The sequence below is a fragment of the Ipomoea nil genome, unplaced genomic scaffold (genome assembly GCF_001879475.1).
Source record: "Ipomoea nil cultivar Tokyo-kokei standard unplaced genomic scaffold, Asagao_1.1 scaffold3195, whole genome shotgun sequence".
Classification (NCBI taxonomy): Eukaryota; Viridiplantae; Streptophyta; class Magnoliopsida; order Solanales; family Convolvulaceae; genus Ipomoea; species Ipomoea nil.
This window is the reverse complement of record NW_017619623.1, coordinates 4129995-4151300: the sequence shown is the minus strand read 5'-3', so window position 1 is coordinate 4151300 and position 21306 is coordinate 4129995. Positions and strand designations below refer to the sequence as shown.

Genomic DNA, 21306 nt, shown 5'->3' with positions numbered 1-21306 from the left:
AGTTTGTTCTTTAAAATAGAAAAGAAATAAGCTTTGCATTGGCCACGGAACATAATCTGAAAATGCAAATTCAATTAGGTCATTGAAGAAGAAAAAAATGTGTAATTCGGTCACTTTTTTTGTGAATTCATTACTGCAGAAAAGGGACAATAAAGTCTGGAGGGACGAAGTCCCAGCTTGAGAAATGATTTTAGACGCTAAAGAATGAGCAATAAAATTAACATGTCTAGACACTAAAAACAAAGAGAAATTAACTAAAGATGCTAGAATAGCCTTACAATCCTCAATAATTATGCCAACAAACGAACGAGGTGAGCTCTCGGTACCAGTGATATAGCGATGCAAGACCGAACAATCCGTAAGAATTGTGACTGATTCAACCACACTTCCCGTAACCATGCTAAGGCCTCCTTGTAGGCTAAGCCTTCCGCCATAAGTGCACACTCCGAAAACGGCAGTGGTCCGCTAGTGGCCTTGACGAACTGCCCATCGGCCGAGATTAAAACCGCGCCAAAGGTCGCCCTTCCCGTATCCGCGAAGAAGGATGAGTCGACATAGCAGTGGGTTCCGAAGGGCAATTGAGGCAGCAGCTGCTGCTGGCCAGCTTGAGCAGGTGTCGTGTTCCGCAGTAGCTCTCCAACTCTCCACGGCTGCAGCAGCGCAGCGCCAGACTCGGGAAGGCCGCGGCATGCACGCCTCCCAGACGGTTTCGTTTCTCGCACTCCAAAGGTAGTATATGACTGCAACCACTTTAACAAGAAAATATGATGTTAATAAATCCATAGCATTCAAGAACCACAATCAATAAGGCAATGCATAACATCTTCATGAAACACGATGGAGCTGTACTGAGCATGGGATGGAACACGATGGAAGGTCTCTATTCTGTTTCTGTCCGGGAAGCGGAAGCTGTGGGAGTGCGAGAGGCTTTGAGCTGGGTCAAGGGAAAGGGGTGGTCTCAAGTTGTTATTGAAATAGACGCCAAACTTGTCACTACAGCAGTTGCTGGAGGTTTGAATAATGATCCTTTTGGCCTTGTTATTCAAGATATAAAATCTTTGTTGAACCAGCTGCATCTGGTAAGCATACGTTTTGTCAAGAGGGAGGCAAATGGCCTTGCTCATGCTATTGCCAAGAAATCTTTAGATTACTCTATGATGGGCAAAGTTGAGTTTGTTGATTGTATTCCCTACTTTGTTGCTTGTATTGCTGGTTCGAACATGTTGGCTATCTAATATATCAGTTCGTTTGTTTGTTAAAAAAAAAAAAAAATCTTCATGAAACAAATCACACATTGGGCATGCCGGACTAATCTCCACTCTATTAAAAAGGAGGGATGTAGTGGTGGAGAGGATACCACTAATAGCTCTTCACAAAAAGGTCTTCCAACGAGGAGGGTTTTTAATTTCCACAATGCTGGCCATTTATTAAAACTCTGTTGGGATAGATCATAATCACCCATAATGCACCTATAACCACTCTTCACAGAATATGAACCATTGGGTTCCTTGTGCCCGTACCAAGAGTCCTCATAAGTTGGACACACAGGCACCCTTAGAATACGATTAACATCCTCTGGGTCAAAAATATCATGCAAAATAGATAAATCCCATGTATGAGTATCCTGATCAATCAAACCTGACACCCTTGCACCTTGTAATTGGACTGGCAAAGGGGTATGAATTTTCGCATCCCCATCCAATAGCCATGAGTGGCCCCGGATGAGCGTAGACTCACCATCATGGGCTGCCATTATACTCCTCCAACAGTAACTGGGATTGTTTCCTACAGATGCATAAAAAATGGTTTTAGGAAAATACCTTGCCTTTTACACACGAGCAGCAAGGGAATCTAGCTTAGTGATCTGTCGGGTTCTTTTTGTTACGGTTCTCATTTAGATTGCGTCGCCAAAAGATTAGATGTGCAAGGGTCGTGTAGGAATTTAAGATGTAATGTGAATAAAATGGGGGGAGTGAGAACCACCCCGAGTGTCGTACTCAAGGAGTGATAACTTGAAAGTGGCGAGTAAATTTTATAGTAAGGTCGTTTGGGTTTGAGGTTCTTGGTTGTGGAAGTGCATTAATTGGTTTAGGAGGAATGAGTGAAGGGGGGATAGAAAAAAGTGAAACAAAAGAAGTGAAAACGGGCTCGAATTGTGTGTCGATTATATCAAACAGGTGGCCATACCGAAGTATGAGTGATTAAAGAGTGTTGAGACACTAGTCGAGAGGAATGGCGTTGCTAGTGCGTAGCCAATTCGGTCTACACGCCGCTCGTAGGAATTCTCATTCTCTATGAGACATTTCATCGGACAGCTTGCCTACATTCCTTCCCGATCCTTGCCCTCTTGGATCGAAGGATATGGAATGTAAGAGAAGGGGCTAGGATTATATCTCAATCTCTTGACGACATAATTATTCCTAAACCTACAAGTATGTGGTGCACTCACATACAAGAGTTACAAGAGATTCCTCTTCCAACAAGACATTTTAAGCCAACAACAACAAGAATCACAAGTCAAATCAAGCAATACAATCTACACAACAATCCTTGCCCCTAGAATTTTAGCCACACATTATAAAGATCAAGATCAAGCAATTGTAAAAAATAGGTGAAACAAGATAGATAATCAATAAAAAGTCAAGGAATAGATTTCACCCAAATCCAAGCTAGATCTCTTCAATGGCGGGTAGGAAATGAAGATCCAAGCTACAAATTACTCCAAATCTTCAATCCTCCTTGCAAAACAAGTAGATCTTGGCTAAAACCCTAGAAAGACAAAAATGTAAACTAACCTAAACCTAAAACTTCTCACTAGAAAATGTTCCACCCCCTCAAATCAGAATTTTTGCCCTTAAAAAGTCTATTTTCTTCGGCCTCCTATTCACGCATGGCGTCGCGACGTGAGGCCGGCGTGAATAGATTTGAACTCTCTTCTGCGTCTGGCTTTGTTCGGCATCCTTATTTCGGATTCACGCGAGTCTTCACGCCGTGAGGCTCCCGTGAATGAGAAATAAGTCTTCTCCCTTTGTTGCTCTGGCTCCGTGCTTTCCTCACGCTACTCTCACGCGTGAGGCAGGCGTGAATGGGAAATAATTCCCTTTTCTTCCTCCTCACGGTGTGGCTTTGTGGTCTTGTGTGCGCCTTTTTTCTCAACTTTACTTCTTTCGACCTTTTTACCACGTTTTCTGTCTAAAAATACCTAAAAACATATAAAATGCAATCAGGAAGATAATTCCGTACTAAATCGTGCTTTTCGGACAATTTCCCCTAAAATGCAAGACTTTCCTATCAAAACATGCGCAAAACTCCTTAAATTGGTTCCTAAAAACTAGCATATTTTGAGGCTTATCATGAGGAAACGCCATGCTTGCTTGCCTAGCATGGCCAAATTAAAAGCACGCAAGTCCTTGAAACCCAATCCTCCAACTGCCTTGGGCTTACAAAGCTTATCCCAGTCCATCCAATGGATAGAACTCCCATTGGCTCCTCCCTTAGACCACCAATACCTATTCATACATCTTTCAATAGCCAAACATAAAGAATCAGTTAGCAGGAAAACACTCATAGAAAAGGTAGGCATAGACTGAGCCACACTTTTTAAGAGTATTTCCTGGCCAGCTTGAGACAGAAGCTTCTTATTCCAGGATCCTATTCTTTGCTTAATCTTCTCCTCAATGTAAGAAAAAACCAATCGCTTATTTCTTCCAACAAACAATGGGAGACTGAGATATTTCCCAAAGTCCGATGCCTGAACAACCCCTAACATGCCAACCACTGCATTTTTCTCATCTTCCCCAGTATTCTTGCTAAAACAGACACTAGACTTATGATAGTTAACAGACTGACCTGAAAGGAGCTCATAAGTGTAACACCCCCTAATTTCCATGCAGAATTAAACCTTAAACATGCAGATAACTAACCAAAACATCAAACACAGCGGAAGACTAAACAAGGATTATATAAACAGGAAATAAAAAGGGTGATATGCCACGCCCACCCAAAGGTGAACGCACAGGCTAAACATCTGCATAATCCACAATCTAAATCCATACCACACAAGAGTACTAATGTCTATCCTTGGCTCACAGGCCACAACAACTCAAAACAAAGGGATCTACACTAACAGGTTCTAGACCGCGCTCTCGTCTACACATCACCTGAAAGAAACACATAAAAGATGGGACGACGCCCGGTCAGCGAATAATGCTGGTAACCCACCAATACATGTGAAATATCATACATAGATATGATATCCGTATGTAAAATCATTTGCGAAATGGAGTACATATATATATATGTTCAAAACCAAGAGCAGAAGTCAACACAAGGCTCTATGCACTCACCACTAGCATTCGGGAACACATCCCAAGACCACAAGAAGTACAACGACACAAAAGAACAACTCAAGGTATAATCTACCATCACACAGTAGATTAACACCCGACATGCATAACACAAGAGAGAGTAAAGACACAACCATTGGCAACACATGCCTTTGTGACATCACACGTCACAAATAAAGAAATACACAACAACGGTTACACAAGCCTTCGTGACATCACCCATCACGAATTGATATGCCTTCCTTATGCCCGGTTCCAACCTTATGGCTACCCCCAACCTTATATCTAGTTCCAACCTTTACCTCCAGGACCCCTATACACCAAGTCCAACCTTATCCCTCCGAGGACCGTCGTCCCCTCTCCAACAGGTCTCCAACAGAACCACCGATTTCATAGTACACGAGGGTACCGAACACACACGGCAACAAAAGCCTCCCAAGAAATACGTGAACCTTACACAAAGGTCACAAACTCCATAATCGCGTCATGGCCACCACGAGGACCACTGTCGTACCTTAGTGACTAGTGTCCCATACCACTAATCGTGCAATCCAGGTACAACCACCACACCACACCTCAACAGGAATCAATCAACGGATCACAACGAAGATATGAAACCATACTCAATCAAGGAATGGATCACAGTCCAACAACAACGATGATTAACACAAGTCATCATCAACAATAGGAAAGGACAAACAACACACACGCTAGCATTTAAACATCGAACTAGCATACTTATCAAACGGGTAAACCAAACATATTTCCGAGGAACACACAAGACTCATCATAGTTCAACGAATCACAATGTTGAACACTTAGCACGATTCAAGACACCAAAACCTACATGGATTCCTACCATATAGTTCTAGACACACGAAACATCAAGAAGACACTCAAATAGTTCCACAAAAGAACTTCGGGAAGTCAAAAGACCAATACTGAGTCAAAATAATCACGCGGGTCCAACATGGTTCCCCGCGGGTGAACCCACGGGTAGACCCCCACCCGTGGTTCCGCCCGCGGGTACACACCCACAAGCCACCTTGTACCCCACGGGTGGGGCGGCGGGTGGTGCACTACCCGCCGTTCCGCCCGCGGGTACATACCTGTACACCAAAATAATCCCTTCGGGGATTTTCAACACCAAGCTCAAATTCAAGTCCAAAACATGCCAAATCTCACCAAATACAACAAAATGACTTGAATCAAAGGAATAGCCAAGCAATGGCATACAAGAACCCTAAATACAAGCTCTAGATATGCATTTTCACAAGACAATGCATAAACACTCACATTTCATAGCAAAATCATATGTAGAATCCAACAAATCATCATATAGGTAAGCAAAATAGATTTTGTAGAGCATGGGTTACCTCATTCGCTTATCCAACCAAAACCAACGCCAACATAGGCTAGGCTCAACACAAAAACCAAGCTACCGGGAACCTGTGAATCAAACGGTCCTTTACTCATTAAAACAAGTTATTAAAACATTAATAGCCACTAAGGGGATTTGAACCCTAACTTATCTCAAAATTAACCCTAAGTTCAACCATCTAAGCTAAATATACTTTTGTTAACCTAATCACAACATTAACAAACTAATGATAATCCAATTAACCAAGACTTAAAGTAAAACTAATAACTAAAGCTTAACTAATTAAGTCAAAATAAAAAATTGAACCCTAGCTCACTCACTAATATAACCACCCGCCTAACCACCAGACAACGCTACACTTAGAAACCTTACTTAAAAAAATTCTCCTAATACTAAACTAAACATCAAAGCAAAGAAGCAACTCACCATCCATCATCTTCTTCGTCTTCTACAAGTTGTCTAAGCCGCGGGTGGAACCACGGCAAAGTCACCACCCGCCAGCACCTCAACATCCAAGCTGCACCATGACAACTCCAAAGCCCACACGAAGCCAGAGGTTCACATCGGAGCTGCTACCACACCTGCTGCTGCTTGTCTTCCGCCAACACCACTCCGAAACCCACCACCGGAGGTGGACTATATCGCCGGTGCAGCCACTGATCTTGATCATCGACTTGCTTAGTGTCGGGGTTTCTACTGGTTCGAACTCGACCGGTGAGAAGGGAGGTTGCATCTAATCTTCTTTGGCTTGGGGGGGGGGGGGGAAGCAAAGACCGAGAGAGACAAGATATACAAAAGAGGGTTGTTTGGTCTCGGTGAAGGAAGGGAGAAATGAAAGAGGTGCTTGGCTGCTGACTAAGAGAGTAACGAAAGGAAGGCAAAGCTTCATAGTGGCGGTGGTTGACGATGGAAGGAGAGACATGAAGGGAAGGGTTGCCGGTTGCTCGTTCACGCCAAAGCCGAGAGGGTGAGGGAGGGTGTTTGGCTACTGAACGTTGAAGTCTAGAATGGGATGATACAACACACACATTCACACTATAGGTAGTAGGGTTACTCAATGAGTGGGCTAAGTTAGACTTGGGTCAAAAGCTTGGGTTGGGTATCATAGGTTGGGTTTAAACACTTTGGGCTCACAAAATAACACACACACACACACACACACACACACACACACACACACACACACACACACACACACACACACACACACACACACATATATATATATATATATATATATATATATATATATATATATATATATATATATATATATATTATAAAGGCTTGATGTAGATGATGGGTCCAAAATTACTCACTCATAGGTTACACATATATTTGGGCTTAGGAACAATTACTAGGCTTTTAGGAATTAAAACCATTTTGGGTCTAGGCATATTTTGTACAAAAATATTGGTTCACCATAATAAGTAGACCCGAGCCCGTTTTAAAATAAATAGCTATATAAATATTTTTATTAAAATATTTAATATCGGGACTATAATTTATTTTTAGGAAAATACGGGGTGTCACAATAAGTCTGTAAGCACTATTTCACCACACCAGTTTCTGCAAGTTAGCTTTAAAGAATAGTAGACTATCATCTGCTAAAAACAGATGAGAGATAGATGGGGCTCCTCTGGCCACCCTACACCCATAAATCAAGCCCTAAGACTGAACATTCTACAATAAGAGGGACAGACCTTCTGCAAAGCATAATCAAATGAACCCACCTATCAGCAAAACCAAGGGCAACAACCATACGACGCAGAAAATACCACTCCATTTTGTCATAAGCTTTAGCCATATCTATCTTCAATGCACCCCACCCAACCTGGCCACATTGCTTCTTATTCAAGTAATGCCCCACCTCTGCGGCAATAAGGATATTATCCGTAATCAACCTGTCAGGGATAAAAGCACTCTGGGACTCTGAGATTACTCCATCCAATAAGGGTTTCATTCTATTGGCAAGCACTTTAGCTATTATCTTATACACCACATTACAGATAGCAATAGGCCTTAAATCAGACACCATCTCAGGGACTATTTTCTTGGGGATTAGTAAAATATTAGTTTCATTGAGCCCATCCGGGAAATCACCAGAATTCAGACAATCAAGCACAAAGGAGGTCACATCATCCCCTACCACATCCCAGAAATGCTGGTAAAAACCCGGGTTCATCCCATCCGGCCCAGGAGCCTTGTCTGGAAACATAGAGAAAAGGGTCGCCTTAACCTCATCCGCCTCAAAAGGACAGAGAAGCAAGTCATTATGAGATTGTGAGACTCTAGACGGAACATTAGCAAAGAAATCCTCCCCACCACCCGACATGCCATTAGATTTAAAAATATCCACAAAGTAATCCAAAATCACAACATTCATAGCATTCTTACTAGTCCACGCCCCATTAGAATCTTTTAATCTGTGAATTGTATTTTTACGCTTACGGGAGGAAGCATACCTGTGACAGAATTTAGTATTGGCATTAGCTCCCCGAAGCCAGTGCTGCTTAGCTCTTTGCCTCCAATAGATATCTTCTTATGCCTCAAGGCGGCTCAAGTCAGCCTCAATAGCTCGGTACTCATTCAGACCAGCCTCATCCGTGTGACCCCGCAAGGCCATCAATTTATCACGCATCAGTTTGATCTGCTTGCCAAATAAATGGAAACGATCACCCCACCCCCCACTCCTGGAGCCGATCACCTGTCAGTCTCACACTATCCATCAATCCGCCACTCCCCTTCTCAGTCCATGCTTGCTCAACCACTCCTCTACACCCACCATTCATCAGCCAGGCCATCTCGAACCGAAAACTACGCTTCCCACCCCCAACTCATCCACTTTGGTCAGAAAGACCAAGGAAAAGGGTCGAATTGTCAGATGTTCACGTCAATAAATTCACTACTCTGGCCTCCTCCATCAAACCACGCCAACTAGTACTTGCAACCAGCCTATCCAACCGCTCTTCCACCCAGGCATCACTACCACCACCCCGCTCCTATGTAAACAGATAACCAACCGTGGGTAATTGAGACATGCCACAACCATCAAGAGTCTCCCCAAAACCACGAAGGAGGCTCTCTAGGTGAGACACCCTTCCACGCTTCTTAGATTGATATAGGAGATCATTGAAATCATCAACAACAACCCAAGAAAGGTGCGAATGGGTAGCCAGAAGATGCATAAAGTCCCAGGATTCCCGCCTCCTACTCCTCTCCGGGAATCCATAATAACAAGTCATCCGCCAAGGCTCCATACCATCCAAGCACACCTGTACGTCCACATGATTCCGCGAATAACTAATAAGACTAGCAGTATTATTTTTCCTCCATAGTAGTTGTGACAACGCAAAATTTAATTTTATAAATTCGATTTTAAGAAAATCCAAAATAGCCATTTTTCACTCTTTCAAAATTTTTACGATAAACACGGTGTTTGAATAAATATTTTGTGTGACTTTTTAAATAAATTCAACACCGAAAGTTATCCATTTCTAAAAATCCAAAATTCCCGGGTACATTGCGTACCATGTTTTGAACTGAAAATTTATTCTGAGTGAAACCAGGAGAAATCTGAGAAGCCTAAACCAAGTATTTATCTAGAAATCATTTTTTTGGAAATTCATTTTAACCCCCAAACTATTTTCCAATCCTAAATCTAGACATGGTCCATGAAGCTTGGTGGACCACAAGCATCCAACCCATTGTTTGATACATTTCTTAGCCAAGCTTTTACCATTTTGCCCTCCACCAATCATTGTTGATTCTCCTAGGGTTTAGTGCCCCTATAAATTAGAAAGCTATCAGACTCTGCCTCTTGATTCCACCCTTGTCTTCCCCACCAAGCTCTTTGCAAACACAAAGAAGAAAACACAATAAGTTTTCTAGGCAAATCTCATCCATTCATCTTCATTTCTTTTCTTCCTAGCTTACATCTCTGAGAACTTAGTCTTAAGGTGGTTGTGTGGTTTGTTTGAGGTATTTAGGAGGTGAAGGAGGTTGTAGCTGACTTGGGAAGAAGGATGAATCCCAACAAGAGAAGGAAACAACAAAGGTATAACCCCATGGACTCCCTCTTAGCTTTAACAGACTCTGTGAAGTCTAAATATGAGATGAAATGTTAGAAATGCTAGATTATTATTATGTTTGAGCTTTTAAGTGATCTATTGTTAAACTATGATGTGTTGTTGAGGATTTGGGAGTATTAGATTGCTTGAATTTGCTTTTACAAGTGAAGAAGAAGCTATCTGGTGCACACTGTTTGTGCACCAGACAAGCTCACGGGACTAACCAACGGTCCTAGGCAGGGGCCGTTGGCGAGCGCTGTGGAGAGGCGGCCTTGGGGCACGACCCATGGTTAGGGCCGTGGCCCTGAGCCGCTGCTTGGCGGAGCCAAGCGGCAGGCCTCCTCAAGCCCCGCCGCAAGCTCCGCCAGGTTAAAACAGTCTAGTAGCCGAGCCTTTTGTGGCTCAGCTACGTGTCGTTCGAACCGGGACTCGCGGGCCCTTGAGGCTCGGACACTCGGGATCGTCACGACGCACTAGTAGAATTTGATTTCGTTAAATTTGGAGTTGAAATGAGGATTTTACAATAGAAGTATGTAGAGTTTTGCTATAGAAATGTGCTGTGCTTTGTTTCCAGTGAATAAAATTTTGAAGTCTATGAGCCTAATTCTTTGAGTAAAAAGCTAGATCAATATTTGATAAGTCTTGCTAGAAAAGCATGCCTAAATATCTATTATGACTTGTTGAGAATTCTTGCCAAATTTTAGACATGATGAAATGTATAGAGCTTGTTTTATTGATTCTCATTTTACAGTGAATGAGTTCATGAAGTGTATTTTGAGTAAAAGAGCATGTGTCATACTTGCTAAGTGTTTGCTAAGGAGTTTTCCTAAGTATTAAAGTAGTAAGCATGTAGTAGCATATTGTATGCTTGACTTACAATCAAAAAGAAGTTTGAGATACTCCTGTTAATAAAGAGCATGTATCGTATATCATGTGTTTAAAGTGCATCATTGGCTCTAAATAAGCCTAAGTATTATTTCAAAAACTTATATCTATTTTGGGAAAATCATTATCTAGTTGCATTGAGAAGTTGCATGATATTTGATTTCCAATTCGTGAGAAAAGAGAAGTTGTTGAGAAACTATGTGCATAAGTTGCATAAGTAAAGTTGTTGCATGAGTTTGCAATGCATGAGTTATATTTATATGTATCTAGTGTGAGTAATCCGAGGTTTTTGGAGGCCCGTTAGGACTATGTCTTTTCGGAAGAAAAGAGAAAGAAAGAAACGGACATTGTGATCCGATATGAAGTAACGAGGTCGATATTCCTGAGTTACTAGGTTGGAAACTTCCCGCCAGGGTTGGAATCCTGGTCAGGGGGTGTGCACACTGATAGTTCAATACCTGATTCCACAGAGTTTGAGAAAAGAACCAAGAGAGTGGTTCTGTGGGCGAGGTGAGTATTAGGCTGGCTAGATGCTGAGCCCGGATAGGTCTGTTCACATTATGGTGAAGTTCCTACCTCGCCCACGAGTACAAAGAAAGAAAGAAAGAAAGCGAGTCATTGAGACTCTAGAAAGAAGGAAGAGAAAAAGCGAGTCATTGTGACTCTAAGAAACCTCTACAGAAAAAGTGTTCCTTTTTACAAAAGTGCGAGTATATATGTATATCTATCTATATACCTATACCTAAAGCATCATGTTCATTTTATTGCATGATTAAATTAATTGCACGTGTTGCATGATAGTGAGATAAGAAGCATGACTTTATATTGTCATTTATATTATATGATAGCATGAGATTGGTTATTGAGTTATATGATAGCATGAGGTTGCTTATTGAGTTATATGATAGCATGAGATTGCTTATTGAGTTATATGATAGCATGAGATTGCTTATTGAGTTATGTGATAGCATGAGGTTGCTTATTGAGTTATATGATAGCATGAGATTGCTTATTGAGTTATGTGATGGCATAAGACTGATCATTGAGATATTGTTGACATAAGTTTGTTGATGAGATAAATGATAGAGAATGTATGCCTATTTTTGATAACTAGGTTGCAAGAATCTAGAACTTGTTGTGAGTAGGTTAAAGTATTGTTAAACTGATTAAGTTACTTGATCTAAGTGTATTTGGTAAATGTTTTCCAAAAGTATATACTGTAGTATTTTACAAGGTTGAACGTCGTTATACTTAGCTTCGTGCTAACGGGTTGCTTTCTATTTGTTTTGTTTGTTAACCCCTTTCAGGTGGGCCCCGTTCTTGAGAGCGTTCGAGTCAGACTAGATTAGCTTAGTTTGCTAGTTGTAGTCTAAACTCTTATCAGTTATGTTGTTTTGAGACTTGGTAGTAGACTTATCTAGTGGTTTTTGATGGTGCTGGACACCGGGGTTTTATCCCCTAGTTTCTTTGATGTTAGTAAAACTTGACATGTTTACATGTTTTTCCTTTGCCTGTGCAATCACCGTGTATGGTGGTTGTGGCGGTGACACCTCTTATTGATGTTTAGTAGTTTTATATTGCTTGTTAGCAATCATTTTTAAGTTAAGTATTTGATTATAAGATTTTAGAAATGTGGGGTGTTATAGTAGCGCCAAACCTCCACTCAACCCCACACTGTCAACATAGAACATTCCTTCAAAACCAAGCTTGACCCGCAATCGTTTGACATGATCACGTTTCACCTTAGTTTCCATCAAAAACACAAAATCGGGCTTCTTACAGGACACCATGTCCACCATCTCACGAATTGTTCGTGGATTACCCAAGCCACGACAGTTCCAGCTTAAAGTACTCATGATGACGGGCGGGCCTGTGAACCAGAACCCGCCAAGGACAAGTTTTTTGACTGATCAGGTATAGCTACATCATTGTCGCCACCACCCACACACCTACCGCCAACGGCCGAAGCCTCCCTATGCCGTTTCGACGCTGCCACCACCACCGGACTCCCCTCACGCCGTTCAACCGACACTGTCTCTACCTCGATAAACTTCTCTCCCACCCCGACTACCTCACCTCCCTCGTCTTGCGGCCCTGTAACTGGAATGAGCCAAGGGTCGCCCACCGCCTGAGGGCCAAACCCGCCACCCGCCCGAAGTCCCTCCCCATAAGGGTATAGTTCAACCGGGAGCAGAGAATCTCGGGCCTTCAAACATAACTTATGAACATGTCCCATCATGCCACAGAAAAAGCAGAATGTATGCAACCTCTCGTACTTGAACGACACCCAACAAGTAGACTTCTCATGTTTTAAGAGTTTCATACGCCACCTTATGGGCCTTAACACTGGCACCGAGACCCAAATATGATAAAAAGTCCTCCAAGGGGCCCCTACAAACTGGTCATCACAACGGATAAAAGTACCTAGAAAATTCTCAATCTGCTCAAGTATGACCTCAGACGTATAACCCATAGGGAGGTCATGACACTGAACCCACATGTCCATAGAATCCAACACCACCTGTCCTGGCATAACCCCATCCTTGACTTGCCTACAAACCAATGTGAAATTATCAAAGGACCACAGACCCTCCTCTAGCACACGTTCCATATTAGTCTTATGACCGAACACGAACAAGAAAAGGTTGGTTTGCAGCTCAGAGACCTGAACACCCCTTATCAGTTTCCATACGGATGCCATGACCTGCCGCATGAACTCAACTTTCACTAACTTGGACGTCAAGAAACGACCAACAATCGTCCATCTCTCCTCAACCTCACAAGCCGCACCCACCACGTCGCCGACTGGCTCGAAGGCAACCTCCTCCTCCTCCTCCTCTTCGAGAACCAAATCCGCCCACCGCCATCACACCATCAACCGACGACGAGCCTGCCATGCTTTACCTTAAAGTGAGAAGTCGAGATGCTACCCCGGAGAAAATCAACGTGAACGCCGGAGAGAACTGCCAAGAAACGACCGGAAAAGCATAGAAACCCTAAGAGAGAAGCTGGAAACCCTAGAGACCATAAGGAGAGAATTTTTTCTTTGAGTTTTTAATGTGTAATTAGGTCATTGAACACTCTAAATGTATGCAATTTCACCTGATAGCAGGTTACCATCAATTTCAGCAAGTTACTTGCTTACGTGGCAGCTGAGTTGGCATTTTTAATAATTTTTAATAAATTTTAATAATAAATTAAAAAAAACGATGGGGACCACCTCTTCCTTTGTCTCCGGTGGAGACGAAGGAAGGGGTGGCCGGCCACCCCGTCGTTTTTTTTTTTAAATTTATTATTAAAAATTATTTAAAAATGCCAACTCAGCTGCAATGTAAGCAGGTAACATGCTATCCAGTGAAATTGCATACATTTGGAGTATTCAGTGGCCTAATTGCACGTTTTTGGAGTGTTCAGTTGCCTAATTGTACTTTTTTTTTTTTTTTTTTTTTTTTCGTTCAGTGGCCTATTTGCATTTTCAAGTTACGTTCAGTGGCCAATTTGAACCTTATTCCAAAATAAAAATAAAATTATTTTCCAAATCATATTTTTTGCTTTTTCTTTTTAAATGTTTATAAACGACCTTTATATCGTGCACCATGGCACACAATGCATTGTGCGCCCTAGTGCAATACGACGTCGTTTTGTTTGCTTCAACTAAGTTTTTTTTTTTTAAAGACTGTTCTCTGTTTATGTCGTTAACATCTAAAAAAAATACCTATTCCATATTTCATTCCTTCGCATTTTTCGAATTGGCGGTTTCTCTGTCGAGCTGATCTTCGCGATTTGCTCTCTATTTCGTATCTATTGGATTTCCAGACATGGATGAAGTGATTGCGCAGCAGGTGGTGGCAGTGACAGACAATGGCAATGCTCCGGTTGGATTTGTTCTTGATGCATATAATTGAATTCGTATGTGATATTCGTTCATTGAATTATATGAGAATCGTTCTAGAATTGTTGTTGTAAATTTTGTTTGATTGTGTTTGTATTGGAGGTGCATATTTTCTAATGAGTTTCTGTATATGGTGTTATTATTTTATGTACATTATGGTTATGATTTGTGCGTATTCGACTATGCAGTCATGTACATTACATGTATTATAATATACAGCTCTGTCAATAATGAATTTCAATTCCATAGACATAAATGGTGTTTATAAAACTTGTATTTATGTGTATTCTGTTATGTAATTTTGTACATTATGAATTTCAATGCCATAACCCACTGGACAAAAAAGATATTTCGTAGATTTATGATTATGTGTATTACGTTAGGTGTTTATGTGTATTATGGCCATAGTTTCTGTACATTCATCTTAGGGGTACTTAAACCAACATGGTTGGCGTGGTGGTTCTGTAACACCCCCGATTTTCATGACATTTTTAAAACTTAAATACGTAAGGCAAAGCAACTAACAGGTATCATAAAACGTAAGCAACATCGGAAGTCTTAGATTAAAACGGGGAAAACCAGGGAGTGCTATGCCACATCCACCTCAACGTGGATGCACAGGCAAGTCTAAAACCAACAATCTATCTTGTTTAACATAACCTTGGCACACAGGCCCAAAACACTATCTACGATGTTGAAGGGAGCTACACTACTACCAATAGCTAGCGCACTCGCCATATCTACTCAGGACCTGTAAAGCACATAAAGAAAGGGAACGACGCCCGGTCAGCGAATATTGCTGGTAACGCATCAATACGCATTAAATAGCATATATAGATAGTATATTACAAAAATCATTTTCGAAGGGTATTTTAATCTTTATACCACTTCTTTCCTTCCCAACTCCAATAATTCTATTTTTCCCTACCAAACAACGTAATTTGAATTCCTACTTTATTCTCACCTTATTCTTTTCTCACCGAATTACAATTCCTTTTCCCCCTAATTCATTCATTCCAACCAAACACCCCGTCAAAGATTACAAGTCCAAATTCCCACAAATCAGAATAAGATTTATCCTGGACAGTCCTCACACTTCTTTTCATTGGATATCCTTTCAGGCAACAATTTGTTGTCGATGACTTGAAGTTTTGAATTGAGGAAGTTGAAGCACATGAGGTAGTAATGGTTATGGCGCAAGATATTGAAGAATATTTGTAATTAATAATCACAAGAAATATAACAGATTGCATTATATACATAATTCAAATTAATAATGTACAGAATTTAAATATTTAGGGTATCGAGATTTTTTACTTACAAGCTTTGCATCGTACCTGTTTCCATGTGCCTCATGGACTATATGCCACAGTTTACTAGGTTGTCTTCGATTTTCCATGGCATATGCACGTACTCCACTTGCATATTTTTCACCTTCCTAGCAAGGGGATTTTTTTTTTTTGTTTTTTTTTTTTGTTTTTTGTTCTGGAGGTACTTGTAGAATGCAGCCAACTGCAGAATATAGTTATAGAATATAGTAGTGTTTAATTGATTTGAGAACTATAGATATTAAATTTTAGGGTGTAGATACAAAATATTAGTAAAACCATATCTTACTAATTTCTTTGGACAGTCCTCGTACTTGTTTTCATTTGATATCCCTTCAGGCAACAATTTGTTGTCGATGACTTGAAGTTTTGAATTAGGAAGTTGAAGCACATGAGGTAGTGATGGTCATGGCGCAAGATATTGAAGAAGATATGTAATGAATAATCACAAGAAATATAACAGATTGCATTATATACAGAATTCAAATTAATAATGTACAGAATTTACATATTTATGGTACAGAGATTTTTTACTTACAAGCTTTGTGTCAGTTATATCAACATAAATGATACTCAATTGGTAGTCAAGGTTAGCACAGAAGTCGCATTTAGATTTCAAGCTTTCAATTGAACTACTTCAAGTAGCATCAGTAAAGAAATGATTGTTTGTTATATAATGCGTTGTTTAAAAAAAAAGATTAGGTTAAGATGTTTACTTACATAAGTAACCTCTGAGAAAAGGACCTTTTTTGGTTGATCTATTCGTCTTCTCATATCAATCACATTCATTCTCTGGCTCCAGATTTGTAGAATGCTGGTAAATACCTGCCCGACTGCCAATGTTGCAAAGTCATCCCTTGTGGCAAACAAATCGTTGCCAGAAAACAACATTTCACTGCAAAAAATAAAAAATAAATTAATATTACACATAAACTCTTAACATAATATGCATAAACAGAAGTCTAATAAATATCATTTCGGCTTACTCAGGTATGGAAGTGAAATCCATAATGTACAGAATTATATAGTTGAATACACACAAAGGCCCTGTTTGGTAAATGGCAGTTAGCTGATAGTTGTTTCTGTGGACTTAAGGTGTGTGGTGATTTGTGTATTTAAGATGCGTCATGTTAATGATTAAGGTGCGTCCAACCGCACAACCGCACGGGAAGCCATCACCGCAGCTGAACCCTTCCATATATATATATATATATATATATATATATATATATATATATATATATATATATATATATATATATATATATATATATATATATATATATTGTTGAATATTAGGAAAGTTGTCTTAGTTTCCTATTCTTATTAGTAGTTTCCTAGACTAATTTAGTATCTAGTTTAGTATATATAGAGGTCCATTGAAGTATAGAACATATATACAGAGAGACAATCTATTGTAATCTTCCACCATAATATATTCTCTTTATTCTCTTGTTCTTTGGTTCTCATATATTTTGCTTCCGCCTAACTGGCGGGTGGTGGTTATTCTCCACCCGCCATGTAACACCCCCAAAGAAACATGCTAATTTAAAACCTTAAACATGCAGATAACTAAACCAAACACCAAACACAGCGGAAGACTGAAAGATAGATAGATATAAACAAACTGGAATACGGGGTGCTATGCCACGTTCACCAAAGGGATGAACGCACAGGCAACATCCGCAATGTTTAAATCTAAACCAAATGTCTCATTGTTCTACATCTAAGCTGGCTCACAGGCCACAAAATGTAAGGGAGAAGCTATACTAGAAAGCACTAGACCGCGCACTCGTCTAGACATCACCTGAAAGAACACAATAAACATGAGACGACGCCCGGTCAACGAATAATGCTGGTAACCCACCAATACATGTGAAATATCATACATAGGTAAGATATAAGTTTAAAAAACCATTTTCGAAACAGAATACATATATATAAGTAAAAAACCAAGAGTAATAGCCAACACTAGACTCAACACTCTCAACAAGAACACGGGAACATATCCCAAGACCATAAAGAACAATAACGACTCACAAGAAGTCTCAAGGTATGGTCTATCATCACACAATAGACCAACACCCGACATGCATAACTCAAAGGAATAAGACACGACAAACGGCAACACATGCCAAGGAAACACATGCCCTTGTGACTACACACGTCACAAGAAGAGAACTCATAACAACGGCTACACAAGCCCTCATGACATCACCCATCACGAGTTGATATGCCTTCCTTATGCCCAGTTCCAACCTTATGGCTACCCCCAACATTGAATCTTCTTCCAACCATTACCTCCAGGACCCCTGTACTTCTTAGTCCAACCTTTTCCCTCCTGGGACCATCACCCCCCACCAACAAACCACCAACAAGACCACCAATTTCATAGTACACGGGGGTACCGATCACACACACGGCAACACATGCCACCCAAGAAATACGTGGACCCATCACTCAGACCACAAACTCCATAATCACGTCATGGCCACCACGAGGACCACTGCAATACCTTGGTGACTAGTGTCCCATACCACTAATCGTGCAATCCAGGTAAAGCCACACACGCATCACACCACAACAGGAATCAAATAACGGATCACAACGAAGATATGAATCCATACTCAATCAAGGAATGGATCACAGTCCAACAATAACAACGATGAATAACACAAGTTATCATCAACCAATAGGAAGGTACAAACAACACACACGATAGCATTTAAACACCAAACTAGCATGCTTATCAAACGGGTAAACCAAGCGTAGTTCCGAAGAACACACAAGACTCATCACGGTTCAACGAAACACAATGTTGAACACTTAGCACGATTCACGACACCAAAACCTACATGGAATCCTACCATATAGTTCTAGACATACGAAACATAAAGAAGACACTCAAATAGTTCCACAAAAGAACAACGGGAAGTCAAAAGACCAAATACCGAGTCAAAAGAATCACAGGGAACAAATCCCCACACAACCACACTGTGTACCCCACGGGTGGGCCCACGGGTACAAGCCCTTCCACAATATGTACCCCGCGGGTGGGCGGCGGGTTGGACCCCTACCCGCCGTTCCGCCCGCGGTGTACCACAATAAATCACTTCGCGGATTTTCATCTCCAAACTCAAATTCAAGTCCAAAACATGCCAAAACTCACCAAATACAACAAAATGACTTGACTCAAAGGAATAGCCAAGCAATGAAATACAAGAACCCTAAACACAAGCTCTATATATGCATTTTCACAAGATCATGCATCAACACTCACATTTCATAGCAAAACACATGTAGAATCCAATAAATATTCACATAGGTAAGCAAAATAGATTTTGTAGAGCATGGGTTACCTCTTGTAGACCAAAAACCTTCACTTAACACCACACCAAGCTCCTATCAAAGCCCACCTTCCAAACCCACTTCAAAAACACACCAAAAGATCATAAAGATCCTATCTTTAAGAAAAGACACCTAAGAGAACACTAAAAACACAAGATGAACATGGATCTTACTCTCCTAGATGCCCAAATATATGAAAGGTTGAATATTGGAAGCAACTCTTGAAGTCTTGACAAAGTTTCAACTTGGCTTGGAAGAAAAGCTACCCACCTTTTTCGAGAGAAGATGGAGCTAGGATTTTGGAAAGTGTAAGGATAGAAATGAGGTGTTCTCACTAGGTTAGGTTATAATACTAACACATGGTGAAAGGTCAAGAATACCCTTACTAACATGGAAAGGTGTAAGGAACAAGGGAACTCCTTACAATGCTTAAGGTACAACTTTGACTTTGGGGTTGACTAGTCAATTACTAGTCCCCGACTATTAAATTTCAGGAATTTAAGGAATTAAATTACAAATTGAGATAGGATTAATTACTTAATTAATCCCTTAACCGAATTTGGATTTCGGGGTGTCACACGCCAGACCTATCAATCCCTCAATTTCAACATGGTATCAGAGCCTACTTTCCTAGGCTATTTTTCTTCCAATATTTCCGGCAGCACTTATTTTCCGGCGAACCTGTGATTGTTTTCTCTTGTTCCGACGTGTCTTGTGGTTGTTCTCCAAATCTTACACCACAGGACCTCTCGATCATCGTCACGAGCCTACGCCTGGAATCTCGTCACCATCTGCCGCCACGCGCTGGCACGCGCCACCATCGCTGACGGACTGCTTTAGTTTTTCCGGTCAGATCTCCTCTTCTCCAGTGATTTTGTGATCTCACCTCCTACACCAATGGATTCCTCTCCCTCTTGTGACCTTATCTGGAAAATTTCATCGCTTTCCTCCACCGCCGTCGTCCTCACGCGCCACCGCCGCCGTCACGCGCTGGCGATCTTCCTCACGCGCCGGCGCGTGAGTATTCCTCCAACGAGATTTTTCAGATTGTTTTGCCCTTCTTTCGACTTGTTGGTGAAATTTGAAGGCTTCTTTGGGTTTGTTGCCGAACTTTTCCCATGGTGTTTGTGTTTTGGTATAACCGTATTTGTTTCTTTATCTCCGGTATGCCTTATCCCCATGGATGTTCAGTTTCAGCACTACTATAAAGGCCTTAGATTATTTCCCATGTTTCAAGTAAGGGGGAGTGTGACTATCTACAATCAGTGTGCTATCCTTTACTATCATTTGCTATTTTATCAATTATGGGCTCTACTGCGTCCTTTGCTATTCTTTGCTCCCGTTTTGCCTCTACCGCTCTCTTGTGTTAACGGGAGGTTGTTCATGTTTAACTCTATCCTTGGTGTGTTCATCTTCATTCCCGAGGTTCATGTTCAATTCCGTCCTCGGTGTTCATTCCCAAGATCGTGTTAGCTTCGTCCTTGGTGTCTTCGTCTTTATTCCCAAGGATTGTGTTCCGCTCCGCTCTTGGTGCCTTCGTCTTCATTCCCAAGGAAGGGTCAGACATAACGCAATCTCTTTTGAAGTCATCCATCCTAGAGTGCTTATGTTGCTATGATGGTGTTCGTGTTTTCCCTTGGTGCCTCCATTCCTAAGGATGTTCGTGACAAGCTTTGCCCCTGGCGTGTTCATTCCCAAGGGTTGCATTGTCCCTCCGAAGCCATCTCGCATTGTTATCCTCTAGTTGCATTTAATTTTCATTTATAATTTTGAGTGAGGTAGAGTGCTTGTTTTAATCCAAGCTTGGAACTTCCAGATGTTCCAGCTTTAGGGGGAGTGTTGAATATTAGGAAAGTTGTCTTAGTTTCCTAGACTAATTTAGTATCTAGTGTAGTATATATAGAGGTCCATTGAAGTATAGAACATATATATACAGAGAGACAATCTATTGTAATCTTCCACTATAATATATTCTCTTTATTCTCTTGTTCTTTGGTTCTCACATATTTTGCTTCCGCCTAACTGGCGGGTAGTGGTTATTCTCCACCCGCCAGAA

At 41.0% G+C, this 21306-nt stretch overlaps 1 long non-coding RNA gene across 1 annotated transcript; it reads right to left on the bottom strand.

Moving 5' to 3' along the window:
- Positions 1-2758: 2758 nt before the first annotated feature.
- Positions 2759-20424, bottom strand: LOC109168321. The gene is made up of 3 exons (XR_002052071.1): positions 20285-20424; positions 8468-8474; positions 2759-2769 (listed from the first exon to the last, which is right to left on the bottom strand). It is a non-coding gene; the product is annotated as an uncharacterized LOC109168321 (long non-coding RNA).
- Positions 20425-21306: the final 882 nt, after the last annotated feature.